Source organism: Podarcis gaigeae (genome assembly GCF_964106915.1).
Source record: "Podarcis gaigeae genome assembly, chromosome: 4".
NCBI classification, from domain to species: Eukaryota; Metazoa; Chordata; class Lepidosauria; order Squamata; family Lacertidae; genus Podarcis; species Podarcis gaigeae.
Genome location: NC_139677.1, coordinates 56164831 through 56181782, shown reverse-complemented (window position 1 = coordinate 56181782; position 16952 = coordinate 56164831). Strand labels below are relative to the sequence as shown.

At 40.9% G+C, this 16952-nt stretch overlaps 1 protein-coding gene across 7 annotated transcripts in view; it reads right to left on the bottom strand.

Moving 5' to 3' along the window:
* The window catches only part of TIAM1 (TIAM Rac1 associated GEF 1), a 189933-nt gene that overhangs the window by 144906 nt on the left and 28075 nt on the right, over nt 1-16952 (bottom strand). For all 7 annotated transcript variants that reach the window (XM_083735895.1, XM_083735897.1, XM_083735904.1 and 4 more), the window contains exon 2: nt 4688-4741. The gene's annotated coding sequence lies outside the window, so the exon portion shown is untranslated. The remainder of the gene's footprint in view (nt 1-4687; nt 4742-16952) is intronic.

The window sequence follows — 16952 nt, the reverse complement described above, 5'->3', positions numbered from 1 at the left end:
GAAGTTGGGAGTGGAACAGTTTAAAATTATGGTTGAAGGGGAGAAATGTATAGGTCCAGTCACATCCTGTAATTACAAAGTGGCATATCAACAGATCTGGGAAACACCTGCGCCCTGACCTTAGAACTCATAATCTAGCAAGAAGGTGGAGGTAAGCACTGTATGTAACTGACCATCTTTTCCGGGACAAGAAAAAAGTCCTTCACCAATCAAGGACTCCTATATGCTTCATTCAGGGAAGGGACGAGCAGGTGTTGAATTTCATTTTATCTCTCACATTGTAACTCTACTTAAAAGGAATCCCCATTGCGTTCAATGGGACTTCCTTTCATGTAAGTGTGCATGGGACTTATCCACACATAGGAATAAGACCTACTGATCTCAGTAGACCTTTATTCTTAGGAAATATGCTCCACAGTCCTCCTCATTCAACCATAAATCCTGTCCAGATTATTCTGGTAATAAATTTTACAGGTATAGGAAAAAGGCTGAGGCACAATGTCATGTTAAAAAGGTAACATTGAATGACTTTGTCTCAGTTCTACTTAAACATTTCACATGTACAGCTAAGTAAAATTAACCAGGTACAGTCATGCCTCGCCTTGCGTTCCGCTCTTGTTACAGACTTTCAGCTTACGAACGGCAAACCTGTTTACTTCTGGGTTTGCTGCCCGCACATGCGCAGAAGTGATCTGCATGCTTTGCGCACACGCAGAAGCACTCGATCGCGCCGTGCACATGCGCAGAAGAGGCACTCTAGTTGCGGTCTTTTCAGGGTGCGAACGGCACCCCAAAACAGATTAAGTCCACAACTAGAGGTACCACTGTACAAAACTAACACCCCTACAGCTTCTTTCAGGTCTCAAACAAATTAGGTTACACCTTTAGAAAACGATTTTGAAGTATTTAATCCCCAAAGTGCATTTTTTGGAAGGGGAAAAGAAAGGCCAAAGTAGTTTTGAAATAAAAAAGACAATGAAGATGGGAATAATTTCTCAAAATGTTTTGAAGCATGAAGACCTGTTGAACTTCTAGCTTCTTATGAAGGTTGCGCATGGATTTAACATATTATATTGGGCATTTACCGGTAATCAGGCCACATGTGCTGAATCCGGCAAGCATTAAGCTTCTTCTCAAACCTATACTTTCTTCACTTTTTGGAAGGTAAAATGAAGAAAGGAAAAAGCAACTTGTCTAAAAGCATTCAAGACCAATGAGTGATCTACTAAGCTATTAAAAAAACTATCTAACTTTTCCTCTTAGTAGCTGGTGGATCAAGTTTGCAGGATCTTAGGAGCTTCAGAAAATGTATTGTTTTAGCCATTTTAAAATTATCATGTTACACTACATACAGATGTTATTCGTTACATGGCTGCAACAGCAGCAACTCTTCTTTGTACATTTTAATTCAAGAATTGTGTGCTATTCCTTCATTACAATTTCTTCATGCACAAAAATAAGCCCAACCATTTCACATTTGTTCACAGTGAAGCCTATTGATGCTTAAGTGTGCATGCACACGAAAGCTCATACCAAGAACTGACTTAGTTGGTCTTTAAGGTGCTACTGGAAGGAATTTTTTTTGTTTTGACTATGGCAGACCAACACGGCTACCTATCTGTAACTGGACCTATTGATGCTATTATAATGTGTAGTTTGGAAAAGTCACTGCCGTCTGCCAAACCAAGAGGGTAAAGTTCCAATCGCTCCTCAGAAGGCTTCCCTTTGGACAGTGCTGTATCTAAGGGAAGCGGAACACTAAGAAAGTATGCATATCAAATTTTAGAAAACCGTCAAGCGGGTTTTTTTCTGGGTGAATGCCTTTAATGGCCTAAGATACATGCAGTAATTAAAAGAATAGTTCCCTTATGGCCAACAACGAAGAAGATTTAATTATGCATTAAGCTATTGGGGATGAAAGAATCATATAACACTTTTGTATTTCTCCTTCGTTGCATTATATAACTGTTGCCTAGTAGAATTTAACATGTTTTATGTATGTTTTGTTAGAAATTCAAACCACAGAAACACAGAAATCTCTATTGTATGAAGATTGAAGAAAGGTGTGTGGGTGTGTGAAGATGAAACAACTTGTAGCATTTAATAGTATCTTGCCTCCAGTTGTATACTCTGACATATGCCCATATTTGGAGCTTTGGTATGACTCAACGTGGCAATTTTTATTAAGTTCATAAGCTCTCTTGGTTTTAAAGAGGGGAAAATCAGACCATAATAAGTATCCAAAGATACTGATTAGACAGACACAAATAACAAGCACAGGATAGCCCAACTTTTCATACCTGTGGGCCGCTGGCTGTCTTGTTGCACACACACCAGCCCTCACACTGCCTCCCCAAATCTGGCTAAGCAAGGCGCCAAGCTTTGGGAAGAAGGCCCTGGGAGGGTCCTAGAGCCTTCCCATCTCCTTTCCAAAGCTGGGAAGGAAGAGGGAGAACTTTAGGACCCTCTCAGAACCCTCACATCTCCTTCTCAAAGCCCAGCACTTTGCTTACCTGGCTTTGAGAAGGCCACCATCAAGGGGCCACATGCAGCCCTTAGGGAACGTGTAGGACCACCCTGAACTAGCAAATGTATCTGTGTTTGATAGCACCCAACCCCAGAGGCCTCTTCAATAGCTTCAATTAGATATTTTGAATTGAGTTCTTGCAACCATCACAGCTGCAGTGAAAATTCTTACTTGATCAGTTTCTCTACCCCTTAATATTAAGGACACAGGACAAGAGTAACATACATTTCACTTTTGATAACAGGGATTCCCCTAGTATCTAAATACCAGTTAAACCAAAATGGATCAATCAGTGTCCAAGTATAAGCCTTACTCATAAAAAAATAAAAATTGACGAATCACCATTTCTGATCAAGATCTAAGTAATAGGTGGAAGGATCTGAGCAGATTTCAAAGGGAACATATAATATAATTCTGTGGACTGGTCAGAGACTCAAAGCTTTGAACACACACATCCAATGGCACATGAAAAGAGGAAGAGAAGAAAGAAGAAGCTTCCAGGAAGAAATAATATACAAAATGTTTTCATGACAAAGGGTTATATCAACATTAGAGTAGATCCATTGAAATCAATGGAAATGACTAAATTAGGTTCATAGATCTATTCTAAATATAACTTTGGTTGGATACAACCCAATATCTTTTTTGATTAAGTTTACCAGCCCTTTTTCCATATGTAGAGGGATGTCATTTGAGGTCCTTATTGTGAACAGAAAAAATATATACATATATGGCACTAGAAAAGGATACTGTATTTATTATCACATTACTTGGACTCCTTGTCATTCTGAAGTGTTATTTTCTCTCAAGTTTATTGTAAGTGTTTAAAACTGCTTATCAGCTCAAATGTTGGAGTGAGCCCTCACTGTTAAGGTGAGGTGGAGACCATAACTGAAGCAATCCAATTGTTATCTTAATTTTCAAGTTATATATGCAGTAATGCTTCTACCTTCTGATCAACTAGTCGCTAATCTTATTTGAACACAGGGGGTTAGGAGACCTATTACTACAGATACCGGGGTTTAATAAAATACACAGAATCCAGCCATCAAAGTACTCAGTGCTTCTTTGACTCAATACAATACCAGACCTTGCACATTTATTGCCCTTACAAGGTCTTACAAGCCCCACATGCATATGTATGCTCTAAGACAGTGCTAAGAGGGCAGTTAAGACAGATGAAGGAGAAGAGGTCACAACTCTGCTGGTGAATGTGGTCCAGCAGGTAAAGACCTACAGGAACTTGGGATGCCCCTGTCCAGGAACTCCTGTCAGGACATGCAAGTTGTAAGGCCATCTGTTATAGCTATACAGAAGCCAGCTCTACCTTTCTTTGGGATGAAAGGCATGGGGCAGGAGATTTCCTGATAAAGGAAGGACTGAGGAACTCATGGGCATCCCTGGCCTGCAGAAAGATGAAGGTTATTGCAGGAGAGAGAAAAGGAAATAAATGGTGAATGCCCTATCTCCCTTACACGGGGGCCCCCACTACAAACACATCAGAGGGATATGGGAAGCACATGACAAGTAGCTAGAACATGTTAGGGTCCCAAGTTTAAAAGAGTGGTTCATTCAATGGGTGACTCTTGAATCATTTCTGTGGGAAAACATCACCCTGGAACTGAAAATGTGCATTTTATTTTAGGGGAAATTCCAAAAAATACTACTCTTCTTTTTTTGCAAGCTCCTGATTATGAATCTTCTCTAACAACCTAAGCTTGTTATTTTCAGTCAAGACTGAGCACCACTAAAGAAATTCATGAAAAGAAGAGTATGTCACATTAGGAGCTCTTAGACTATTTTGGGCAATCGGTTACTAAAACCCAATGTACAATTAATCTAAATGCACCCCAAACTCCCTTTTCTTTTCTCCAGAGCTAACAGGACCACCATTTCTCATTTTAATATTTGCTCCTTAGGTGGTTAATCCTTTCTAAAGTTCTCATGACTCATATGTGTATACTGCTGAAATATTCATTTATCTCACTACAGTGTTTTTATTCTTAATCCCACACCTCATTGGCAAGATCACCCAATGGAATGCATCTCTGGACGCAGACAAAGAATTATCCAGTCTTAACAAGCACCTTAAACTTTAAAAGAGCTTTCATTTATCCTGGATCTATGTAAACAATGAGAATAGGGAAGTATTATACGTACAAGCCTGGGAAATAGGAAATGCAGGAATCATTTCTTCACTTCACAGCTTTAACCCTGGAAAACAAAATTACACAAAAGCCATCAATGCACAGCATGTGCTGACCTGCATATTTAATAAGTTCTGGTCACACAGTTATTAAATCATCAAAACAGTATCCAGTCCAAGAAAAAAGACACATACTTAAGACATCTTGTTCCTTGGGAATAATTTCAAAAGAAAAGAAAACAACAACTCATGTGCTCTAGTATTGTAATGCTGGACTAAAGTACACTTTTCAAGAAATTCTATTTCAACTAGCTTGAAACCTGAACATTCAAAAGAAGGTCTGCCCATTCTTTATACAGGTAAAATGGTGTTGCAAAAATAGACCAATGTCTGTATTTAACACACAGGTGATATGACCCTCCCCCAGTGCTTTTTTCTGGGGGGACACAGGGGTATGCATACCACTAAACATCTTGTGAATCTAAGTTTGACCTCATTGAGGGGCAGTATTTCAATATGAGCAGGAAAATGAGTGTACCCCTAAACATTGTTTTGGGGGGGGGGGAAAGCACTGCCCTCCCCTATATAATGCATACAAACAATTTTTCTAGTTGGTTCGATCAAAATGTGGCATCTGCGACAAGGCTGAATTTACTTCTTTAGGACAGATAGAGGCATATTCTCAACTGTTTCACAAAAATTGATGGGACTTAATGGAGGAGAGCTAGTCAATGTTATTGTGCCAAACTTGCTTAAGCGCTAGATGCCACAACTACATAGACATGTATTAAGTGTAATGTTCCAAAAAGGCTATTTTAGGAACTACTAATTTTACTTGTGAGATAATGATGAGATGGAACACAAGCAACAACAACACTAACAAAATTTAAACTGGGTATCTTCAAAAGGCAAACTTAGGAGTGATTTACTCTATGAAGAGCCAGTATGAGAAAACAGATACAGTCCCTGGTAAATAGACACAATTGAAGTGTATGCCACCTTTTTTTGGAATGTTCCTCAAAGGGTTATTATTTTGTTTATTATGTTACGTATTTTGTATTTTTATATTGTAAACAGTCCTGTGGTCCTTGGATGAAGGGTAGTAGATTTAATATTAAATAAATAAATACACAGTCATACCTTGGTTGTCAAATGCCTTTGTACACGTACATTTTGGCTCCCGAATGCCGAAAACTCAGAAGTAAGTGTTCTAGTTTTCAAATGTTCTTTGGAAGCCAAATGTATGACGCGACTGATGTGGCTTCCAATTGAGTGCAGGAAGCACTCAAATGGTTCTGGGAGTCGACTCTCTGGGAGTTTGACAACCAAGGTACCATTGTAAAATGAAGTATGCACACGTGGCATCAATTGCAAAAGTGTACTTTCTTTTCTGTACTATAATAGGAATATCTCAAAAATTATTTGGAGGGGTGGCCAGGACCAAGCAAGATTTAAACATCTCTGGTGGACTTGTAGGATTGTAAGAAATGCCTATATTGAAAAGATTGATTGCAAAACACAAACTATAATTAAACACTATGGTTATTCTGTTGGGAAAGTTAACAGAGATCACACTTGAAAAAGTTAGTTCAGTGGTAAAAGGTAAAGGTAAAGGTACCCCTGCCCGTACGGGCCAGTCTTGACAGACTCTGGGGTTGTGCGCCCATCTCACTCAAGAGGCCAGGGGCCAGCGCTGTCCGGAGACACTTCCGGGTCACGTGGCCAGCGTGACATCGCTGCTCTGGCGAGCCAGAGCCGCACACGGAAACGCCGTTTACCTTCCCGCTGGTAAGCGGTCCCTATTTATCTACTTGCACCCGGAGGTGCTTTCGAACTGCTAGGTTGGCAGGCGCTGGGACCGAGCAGCGGGAGCGCACCCCGCCGCAGGGATTCGAACCGCCGACCTTTCGATCGGCAAGTCCTCAAACCATCTACAAAACAATAGAATTTGATTCCAATGTATAAAGCATCACATGATAAGAAATATGGAAGGAAGTAGGTAAGTGAAGAAAGTTGTTAAAACATTCATATAGTTTTATTTTTCACCAGCACAACAAATAAATTTCATTTATTATAGTACTCTCTGGTATATTTCTTTTTTGTTTTTCTGTACTAACAAACTTTTTTCTGTTCAAACAAAATGATGGAGTTATTTATTACTGCATTTTTATTGCTTTGGAGGGTAGGTACAAATATCACGCAACGAAAATGGCTTTTCTATTTGGCATGTTCACTACATTATTAGTGAGCAGAAGATATCTACCCATTTTCCCCTGTAAAAAGCTGGAAGATATGTTGGGGTATTTGTAAAATATTACAGTATGCAAATGATTATGACCTACATTAAACAAAATTCAAAGACTGACTGAGAAGCAAACCTACCTTTGCAAAGCATTAATGAAACCCTACAAAATGATCCATTGTGGATACTGACCCATGCCTTGCTCAGGGCCCTAATGATTTTATGACTGCAGTACATCGGCCATGCATTACACATTTCATATTCCAGAAATAATGACTGACTTGACTCTTTCCACCCAGCCCATAAATTAGCCTGTCTCTTCATTCACCTTCCAGAAATTTTCCAAGGAAACCTTTTATGACACTACAGATCAGAAAGTAAGACTTTTAAAAAATGAATATCTACCCAGCTATAAAACAGAAAATCTCAGATTGTTCAGATTCACATCAATTTGTACAGATTGCAGATGACAAAACTGTACAAATGGGGTGTAAATGCTACAAGGGAAGAACAGAAGCCTCTATAAATGTCTGTTCCCTGGGTAGTTGGAGCCCCCTAAACTCCTGCATAGAGAAGCCAGAGAGTCAAAGACAACTGCTTTTATGTTAGGGCTCAATGAGAGTTCATTAGGAAATTTTACAGAAAACCGCTGAACGGTTGCCTAACAGCATAGAGACTTCTGTGCTGATATGACCTAGATTAAGAGATAAACATCTATAAGGAGAAAGGGGGGTACATTTACCCTCCCCCAAATGAATTTTTAGCATACAGTTTTATATTTATAGAAGGGATCATTTATTCTCTATAAAAGGACAAGTGCATGTGCAAACAACCTACCAAACCATTTACTCCACAAATACTGGCTACAATGCCTTCCTAGTACTGTAGTTGCTCAAGAAGAGTGGTACGAACCTTCACTTTCTCACAAGGGTCACTTGTTCAACTGCATGTGGAAAAATTAGGAATGGGTGATTAATTGCTGCAATATGGAGTTTCTTACTGGCAGCTTTTATTAACAACTTCTTAGTCAGCAGGGCTTGAAAAGTCCACTCACTTGTAGCAACTCGGAAGCTCTCCCTGGAGAGCAGAGGACCCACATGCTATCAATCTGACAATACTTTCAGAAAAGAAAAAGTCATAGCTCCAAAGAAAATAAGAGCTTGTTCTAAAGATCCTGCATGTTGCTGTCTGGTTTTTTCCTCCTCCTCTTTTTGCATAGGGTTACCTAGCGGCAAATAGTTATCAATATACAAGCCCTCGATCGATTAAGCACTCCTAAGAGGAATGGCAACTTCTCACTGCACTTATGTATCTGGATGTCAAGAACTGTGTTATCCAATTCAGGACAGGCTTTAAGTTGCTTGTGGGGCAAGACAGAATACATTCCACCTGTCCTACCCCAGGCACTGGAGCTGAATAGGCAACAGATATGACGTATCAGGAATTGCCACATGCTAACCAATTATGAAGCAGCTGGTGTTAAGGAAACCAGCCATTACATTATTGCACCTGCATGGAAGAAAACAAGGTTCAGGGAGCCTTCTCCTTTCAATTTCACAGCACCCAGGTGGCATAAGCATTCACCCATTAAAAGAGCCAGCTGGCATCCGCCGACCAAAGAATCAGGTTGTTTTGCCCGTCCAAAGCCTTCCCCTAACCTGGCAGCTGCACAAAAATTGTTGTTGGTTGAACACTGATACTGGGTCACAAATTGGTCATTCCTGGTAAAATTTGTTTACCCCGACACCCCGTTATAGTCTGGCCATGGCAATTCTTGCATTGAGAACTTCAAGAATGGATTGCTGAAATGTGCTATATGTGGGGCTACCCTTGGGTCTAGTCTGGAAGTTCCAGCTGGTGTCAAAGGCTGCTGCTAGACTGTTGGCAGGGACAGACTACCACCAGCATGTTGCTCTGTTGCTTAAGAGCTTGCATTCGCTGCCCATATGCTACTGGGCCAAGTTCCAGTTTCTTGTATTAATTTACAATGCCCTTAACAACTTGGGTCTAGAATGCATTAAGGACCACCTGATTCCTTATATACCAATCACCAAGGTCTAGGGAACAGTTACTGATAGTGGTCCCCAGGGCAAAAAGACATAGCTTGTATCAAGCAGGAGCTATGTTGCTCGGTATTGTGGGCCCCATTCCAGGGAATTCCCACCCAGCTGAGATAGACAGCTTCCCTCCCTGTTGAATTTCCAGCACTAGGTGAATACCTTTTTCTTCTAGCAGGCATTGTAATTACAAATTTTTCTGATTTTACAGTTAATTTTAGCCTATTTTATTATATCTTTTGAAACTTTATTGTACACCACTTAAAGACTGTGTTAAGCGACGTATGAATTGTTGAAATAAATACATAATAAATATGTCCAAATAAAGCATTTGGCTCTGCTGAAGTGCTATTTACATAGGAGAACCTCAGTTGCATTGATCCTGGCAGTTCAAAATACAATCTAAGAGATTAAAATGCCAGGCATACCACCTCCCTGCTGCAAAACAGGGCCACCCATCCATCAGCTCCCACACACGCACACAAACACACACACAAAGATCTGCTTACACAAATAGTTCCATGAGTAGAGAGACAGCTGGAAAGTCTGTATAGCGAGCAGCTCCTGATTATTCAAACCACATAAGAACAGCTCTGACGGATCAAGCCAGTGGCTCATCTTGTCCAGCATCCTGTTCTCACAGTGGCCAATCAGATGCCCACGAGAAGCTTACAAGTAGGACATGAGCACAAGGGCACTCCCCACTCCTGCAACTTCCAGCAAACAGTACTCAGAAGCATTACTGCCTCCCACTGCAAAGGCAGAGTATAACTAACAAACATTGCAGGGACAGGAAAAAACACATGCACAAACAAACACAAAAAACCAGGACCACCGGCCAATCTGACTTGAAGGAAAATCTGAAACATGGCATCCAAGTTTTAATCAAAACACATCCAATGAATTTTTCCAATGGGACTTTTTCTCAAGGTACATCTTCAAACCATCCAAAGGTGCTTTTAAAGCAGATTTCAAAGCAACTCAGACTCAGCATAACCCTAGAGTAGAGCTTCACTGCTTCTTCAAACCTTAGAAAGCTTGGATACTACTCATTGTTGCAGTTTCTCTTGGCATCAGGAACGATCAGAAAACACGAACTCTTGCTGCACTTCAAGTGGCCTCCAAAGCTTAGTAACGTCAGAGAGAAGACCTTCACTTCCTACAATATTCAGATGAGAGAGGCATGATCTTATCCAAAGATAAATTTTGGCAGACTACCAAACTTAGCTTAAATTGGTAGATGGCTATACGCTAAGTAACTCTCCCCTCGTGGATATAAAACGGTCACTAATGTTAAGCTTCAGACAGATAGATAAATAAATAAATAAATAAATAAGAAAAGTGTTCTGAAAAACATTTTTTTAAAAAAGAACAGTATCCAGGAAGTATCCTACTACTGTACTACCAAATATATTTGGTGACAAGGTATCTGGGCTATTTGCTCAACTGACAAATATCTACCGTAATCACCAGATATCTGATCTTGATGGAGGAGCCTTCTCCGCCTTTTCCCTTTCATAAGCTAACATTGTACAACACCAAGACTTGCTGAAACTTGTAAACTGTTCTCATACTTTTAATTTTCTTGCATAAACCTAGAAGGAGCAAACAGTCTTTCAAGAACTATCTTTAGTCAAAATGGTTTGGGTGATGAGGAAAGAGAGGGGAAAAGGGGAGATAATGAAAAAGCAAATATCAGCAGAGTCTATTTTTTTAAAAGTCTGTTTTATTTACAGTGGCCTCAGAACAGTAGGCAATTTTCTCTGTGTAGTACAGCAGTATGCTACTAGTCCCAACCTGGAATTGCACAGAGGGAGAAAGTATGCTAAGTTTGGTAGGACACAAACGGTGCAGATCTTGCAGATGACGACCCATAAAATACTTATGTGTCCTGGTTTTACTGCTTGCCTGGGACTGCAAAAACATATGAATTGTCACAACCTGACAGACCACAAGTGTAGCTGGTATGATTTGCTCAGCTCGATGGGTCACAGGTTGTACAAGTCACTGGGGAATGGGGAGAGAGAAAGAGGAGATAGGCAGGCAGCCAATTTTTCACCCAGCTACTTCCCTGCAGAACTTCTGCTACTCACCTCCAGGCAAGTGACAAATTGGAAGAATAGGCAAAGAAATATCTTTTATTAGTATCTGCTCTGCTGGCATGTCAAGGTACCCGAGTTCTTCCCCAGATAGTCAAAAGGGAATTCTCTGCTCTATAATACAGGGGTAGAATATGCTTTGCTCTATATATACTCCCCCAACAAATCCTGTTATTTTCTTTCACGCAGATCTACAGCATACCACAGCTTTGACCCCTGCAACTTCCTTGTTCTATAAAGTCGGTTTATTAACCTTAATAAAATGGTGAGCCTAATAGCAAGTAGAGTACTAAAAGGAATAGAGATGCTAAGAAAGGTACACAACTAACATGATGTCTTTAACAGCTTGTATGTATTTTGATTCCACCAGTGATGTTTGTTGTAAGGATGCTCAAATTACGTATGCTGCTGACAAACGCAGCCTCACTAGGTAAGATCCAGAAATTGGCTTCTTTTATATAACCTCCTGCGTCTGTGACTCAATTATGGGGGAGTGCTTACCATGGAAACTGCAGGGAAGATGCTTGTCTCATGACAGACTGCACACTTTTTTGGAGTGGGGGAAGGAATTGTCAATAGAAAAAGGTGCTTCCAACATTTTGATGCAAAGATTTATCCTCAGTAAAGCAACAAAACAAAAGCTGCATCACGTGGCTTTGCGTCTCTCTATTTTCTAAAGCAGTTTTTCATGACTTGCGTGTCATATGCCTCTACATCAGCTTCCCCCAACCTTGTGCTCCCTGGATGTTTTTAACTACATCCCTCATCTGCCTCGGCCAGCACAGCTGCTCTACATCTTCCCTACCAAACCAACACCCCTCCCCAAACCTCTTCTAAACAGTCTTTGACAGTCTGAGTCTCCAATTTAGAGTGGGAGAAGGACAAAGATGTACCTTGCTATATATCTTCTTGCCAAAGCAAGTAGCTTAGGAGGAAAAGCTATCCGTGAAGACAGGTAAAGTCAATACAGCAGAGCCTGTATGTGGCAAGTCAGACAATATGTCTGTGTTTCGGTCTTTGTATCCACTGCTATTCCATGTATGAAAGGACGGTGACACAGCCCATGAACCTTTGCCCGTGTTACAGGGAACCAGGCAGAGGGCCTTCTCAGTAGTGGCCCCTGCCCTCCCACCAGATGTCAAAGAAAAAAACAACTACCAGACTTTTAGAAGACATCTGAAGGCAGCCCTGTTTAGGGAAGCTTTTAATGTTTGACGCACTATTGTATTTTAATATTTTGTTGGAAGCCGCCCAGAGTGGCTAGGGAAACCCAGCCAGGTGGGCGGAGTATAAATAAATTTATTATTATTATTGTTATCATCATCATCATCATCACCATCATCATCACCATCATCATTATCATTATCATTATCATTCCCTGCAGCAACCTGCTGGCAAACCAGTGTGCTAGTCCTTTATCTTCTTTCCCACTCCCACCTGAAACAGGGGGAGAAGACTGTGGCTGCAGTCCAGTTTGTGCAGTCTCCCTCCCACCTGCTTGGGAAGTAAGACCAAGCAAGATCAGGCCATGTCAGTCATAGCGGGATTCTTGCTCTCACCTGCATGGCTTGTTCCTGTTTTTCCTTCTCTACAAGTTGTTTTGAGAAGCCCAAAGTAAGGGAGGGAGGAAGCTGTCAGGGGAGGAGGCTGAGCAGCACCCCATGTGAGTCCAGTGACACGTCAGCTGACAATTCCTTCTCTAAGAATAAATCTTGCTAGTGTCAGTAATGTCATTCTGTAGCAGACCTGCACAATCCCAAACATTAGAGCAAGGCAATAAAGATTTCCATCATCAAGACAACTGGGAGGTAAGGCTTCAACTCTCCAACTATTAGTAGTTCAAGGTGATCTCAAAAATGGATAAAAGGGGAGGTTAGGCTGTTCCTGCTCTCGAGTGCTCAACATTCTGGAGCATTTACATCGCTTCTCAATAGGTGGAAACACCCATTATAAAAGGCTTGCTCATGTGCCTAATTCCACCTTGAAAATACAAAAGCAAGGTATACAGGAGCACTGCAATTCAAAAGCTGTAAAGCAGCGACCATGTACTTTATCGAGTAACATGTCACAGTGCTATCTTCCAACTCCCCGAAGCCAATCAGAAGAGAAGGCAGCAGCACAACAAAACATGCAGTGCAAAGCACTTCAGAATTCAGACGTCATAAGCGTCCTGTAGTAAGGACAAGAAAAGCCATGAATTCACAGCAAATAACCTTCAGAGAGATCTCCAACTGCACACAGTAAGAGGGAAGATAAAGCATGTAAAATTAACTAGCAGAGATAATCACAGGTGTATTCTGTGTTAACAAAGTACAAAAGTCAAACATCCTGGGTTTATGTCGAGATTTACTTAGCATTACACACCAGAGATATTAACAAGTGGGTCTGCATTTATAAGATAACTTAGTGCAGAATGTTTCTGATAGTTATGAATTTGTGGTATATTGATGTTTTCCCTTGTCTTTTGGGGGCATCTATCACTTGCTACAGAGGTGGCTATTCTATATTTTTATGGCACATCAGGTTTGAAGAGATTACTACAGTACATTCTTATTGCAGAACTTTATGCTATCCCCACCTCTTGCCATGAACGGAAAGCATCATCAATCTTGTGTATATCACACTGTCAAATTGCAAAATTACATATATGAATGAAATTTGACTTGGAATCAAAGTCTTGGAATCAATTTCTACCTTCACTTTCACTTAAGCCATATGCTACGTATAAAATAAGATCCCTACATTGAAGAAATAAAACAGAGGAATGTTGCAGAGGAATTCAGAGTTCATTTCGTTAGCGTCATCATTCTATGCAAGACAATCTTCTCTTCCTTCCAAGCACCAATTAATATTTGTGTACCACCAATTAATATTTGTAGCTAGATTATTTTGTTAAAAGGCCAAGTGGTTTTCATAGACAGTGCTGCAGTGCCATTTTCATGCTTCTGGATTAATATGCAAGATCAGATTCTCTGAAGCCTCTTACCCATGGGTCAGCAACCTTTTTCAGCCGTGGGCCAGTCTACCATCCCTCAGACCACGTGTTGGGCCAGACTATTTTTTTTTGGGGGGGGTGAACAAATTCCTATGCCCCACAAATAACCCAGAGATGCATTTTAAATAAAAGGACATATTCTACTTATGCAAAAACACGTTGATTCCTGGACTGTCCGCGGGCCGGACTGAGAAGGCGATTGAGGCTGCATGCGGCCCCCACGCTTAGGTTGCCTATCCCTGCTCTTGCCTCTTGCTCACCCAAGAGAATCTTAAAGCCTTTAGTCTGAGAGCAGCATCCCACATTTTCGACATTTTTTTTCTTCAAATTGCAAAAAAGCACAGATAACAATGTTGACTCATAAGAAAAAATCCAAAATCCACATCAGGGCACCAGGACAATTTAGGCCAACCAAATGTTATAAACTATTGTGCAGGTTTTTGAATTCATCAGGCTGGGTAGTAAACAAAACTTAGGGGTGTAGGGTAGGAGATGGAGAGATGAACTGGCTGAAGTTGAAGCCATGAATGGAATCTGGATTTAGGTCCCAGTCTGAAAATGGAGTACGGGAAAAGGTTATATCCAAGTTTGTTAGGATGAGGTGGTTGCGGGGTGAGGGGGCATACAACAGTCTGTTCAAGTTTTCATATCCAAAATGGCAAGGATGGGAGACCTGTGGGCCTCCAAAGACTGGGATCCAGGTCCCATCAATTCTGACCTTTCACTGTGCATAGAACAATTGGTAATTTAATTCACAACTAAGTGAATGATTAAGAGTTTCAAAGAGGACCAGATCTACAGAAATGAACATAATTCTGTTTCAGATACTCTTAAACAAGCATACAGATAAAAAAAAGGTGTATTGTATGTTTATCTACAACTGCTGTAAATTCAGTCACCAAAATTTTCAGATATTTTGGTTGTTGGAACATAGAATGTCCGGCATTTATAAATATTGATTGTATACAATGGCCATTGAAGAGTTTTATGGCAACTTACAAATTTATTGTAGCATAAGCTCTTGTGGTCCAGAGCCCACGTAGTCAGATGCAGCTAATCAGTGACCCATTCACCAACACTTGTAACTGAAGCAGGTTGCTAAGCAACCAATTTTTACTCCAGATACCTTTGAAAGCTAACATAGCACTGGATAAAAGTAAACAAAACCACTACCCTAAGAACCCATTTTAATATGTTCACACAATCCTACACATCTTTACTAAGGAAAAAAAAATACCCACTATGTTCAAAGATGTTTAATCCTTTAAAGAGTTGGAAGCATAAAAAGACAAAAATGCATACCATAACAACAAACAAATAAAATACACCCCCACCCAGTTTAAAAGGCTTTCTTTAATTAGCCAAAGGGCCTGAAAGAGGATTGCTTTTGCCTGGTGTCTGAAGATATGTAAGGAAGGCGACAGGCAAGCCTCCCTGGCGAGAGCCTACCCCAAGTGGGGAGCCACTGCAGAAAAGGTCCTCTCTCATGTTGCCACCCTCCAGACCTCTTGTGGAGGAAGCACCTGAACAAGGGCCTCAGGTGATGATTGAAGGGTCTGGGTAGGTTCATATGGGGAAAGGCAATCCTTGAGGTATTGCGATCCAGAGCCGTTTAAGGCTACATAGGTCAAAACCAGCACTTTGAACTGGGTCCGGAAACTTTGGCAGCTACTGCAGTCAAGCCAGAATTGGTGTTATATGTTCAAATCCTCTTGCCCCAGTGAGCATCCTGGCCACTGAATTCTGCACAAGCTAAAGTTCCTGAAGTGCATTACAGTAATCTAACCAAGAATTTACCAGAGCACAGACAACAGACATTAGGCTACCCCTGTGTAGATAAGGGCAAAGCTGGGCCACCAGTTGAAGCTGATGGTAGGCACTTTGCGCCACCGAGGCCTCAAGCTACAACAGTGGATCCAGAATTGGCCCCAAGCTGCATACCAGCTCCTGCAGAGGGAGTATAACCTATCAAGTGCAAACCACCTCTCATCCATCCGGTCTAGGGAACTGCCCATTAACAGTGCCTCAGCCTTATCTGAACTGAGCCTCAGTTTATTGTACAATGCACAAATTTAGGCGAAGTTGAAACAAAATGCAGATTGACTGTGGGTATTCACAGATAAGTCTCTGTTGCAGTTGCATCTCTCTCTCTCTCTCTCTCTCTCTCTCTCTCTCTCTTTTTCTTTCTGTGTTTCTCTTTTAAGACCAATACTACTATTAAGTATTTTATAAACATATATGCCTGAGCAAAGTCTCAGACATGCACAGGCATTTCCAGTCTGACTATTGTATTTTAGACAAACTTTTAGACAGTGAAGAGAACACAAGCTCTCTTTAACATCAGGAACTTGTCAGACTTCATAACCAGCATTTTAAACACACCTTTCCAGTCTCATCAGAATGCAGTGTGCGCAAAAGGGGAGCAGATGGCCTTATAGTAAAAGCACAAGGCATAATTCACTGGAGGTGCCAAGAGCAGAACTGGAAGCAGGAAAAGGAAGCCACAGCTCAACACCATAACTGATTTTATTCTTGTATTTACACTACCTCTATGTTGCGAGTACTGCTACCACGTAGTTTGGTCAATTTTAACTGGAATACGTAGAAGCAAATACAGTACTCCACAATTACTCTTGTCCTCTCCTTAATGAAATGAAATAACTTTTAAAAGGACATTTGCAGTCATTTTCCCATCTACTTTTCAGCATGGCAGCTGCTACTCAAGTTCATTTCCACCACTAGTGGGCAGGTGAGTGTTGACAGCAGAACTCTGCACACTATGATCTTTAGAATACCCAGTTCTATCAGTCTGTACTGACATGCTGAAACTCAATGCATTCACAATTCCTATGCATGTCATCGCTTTACACCTATTAGTAGCAGCAG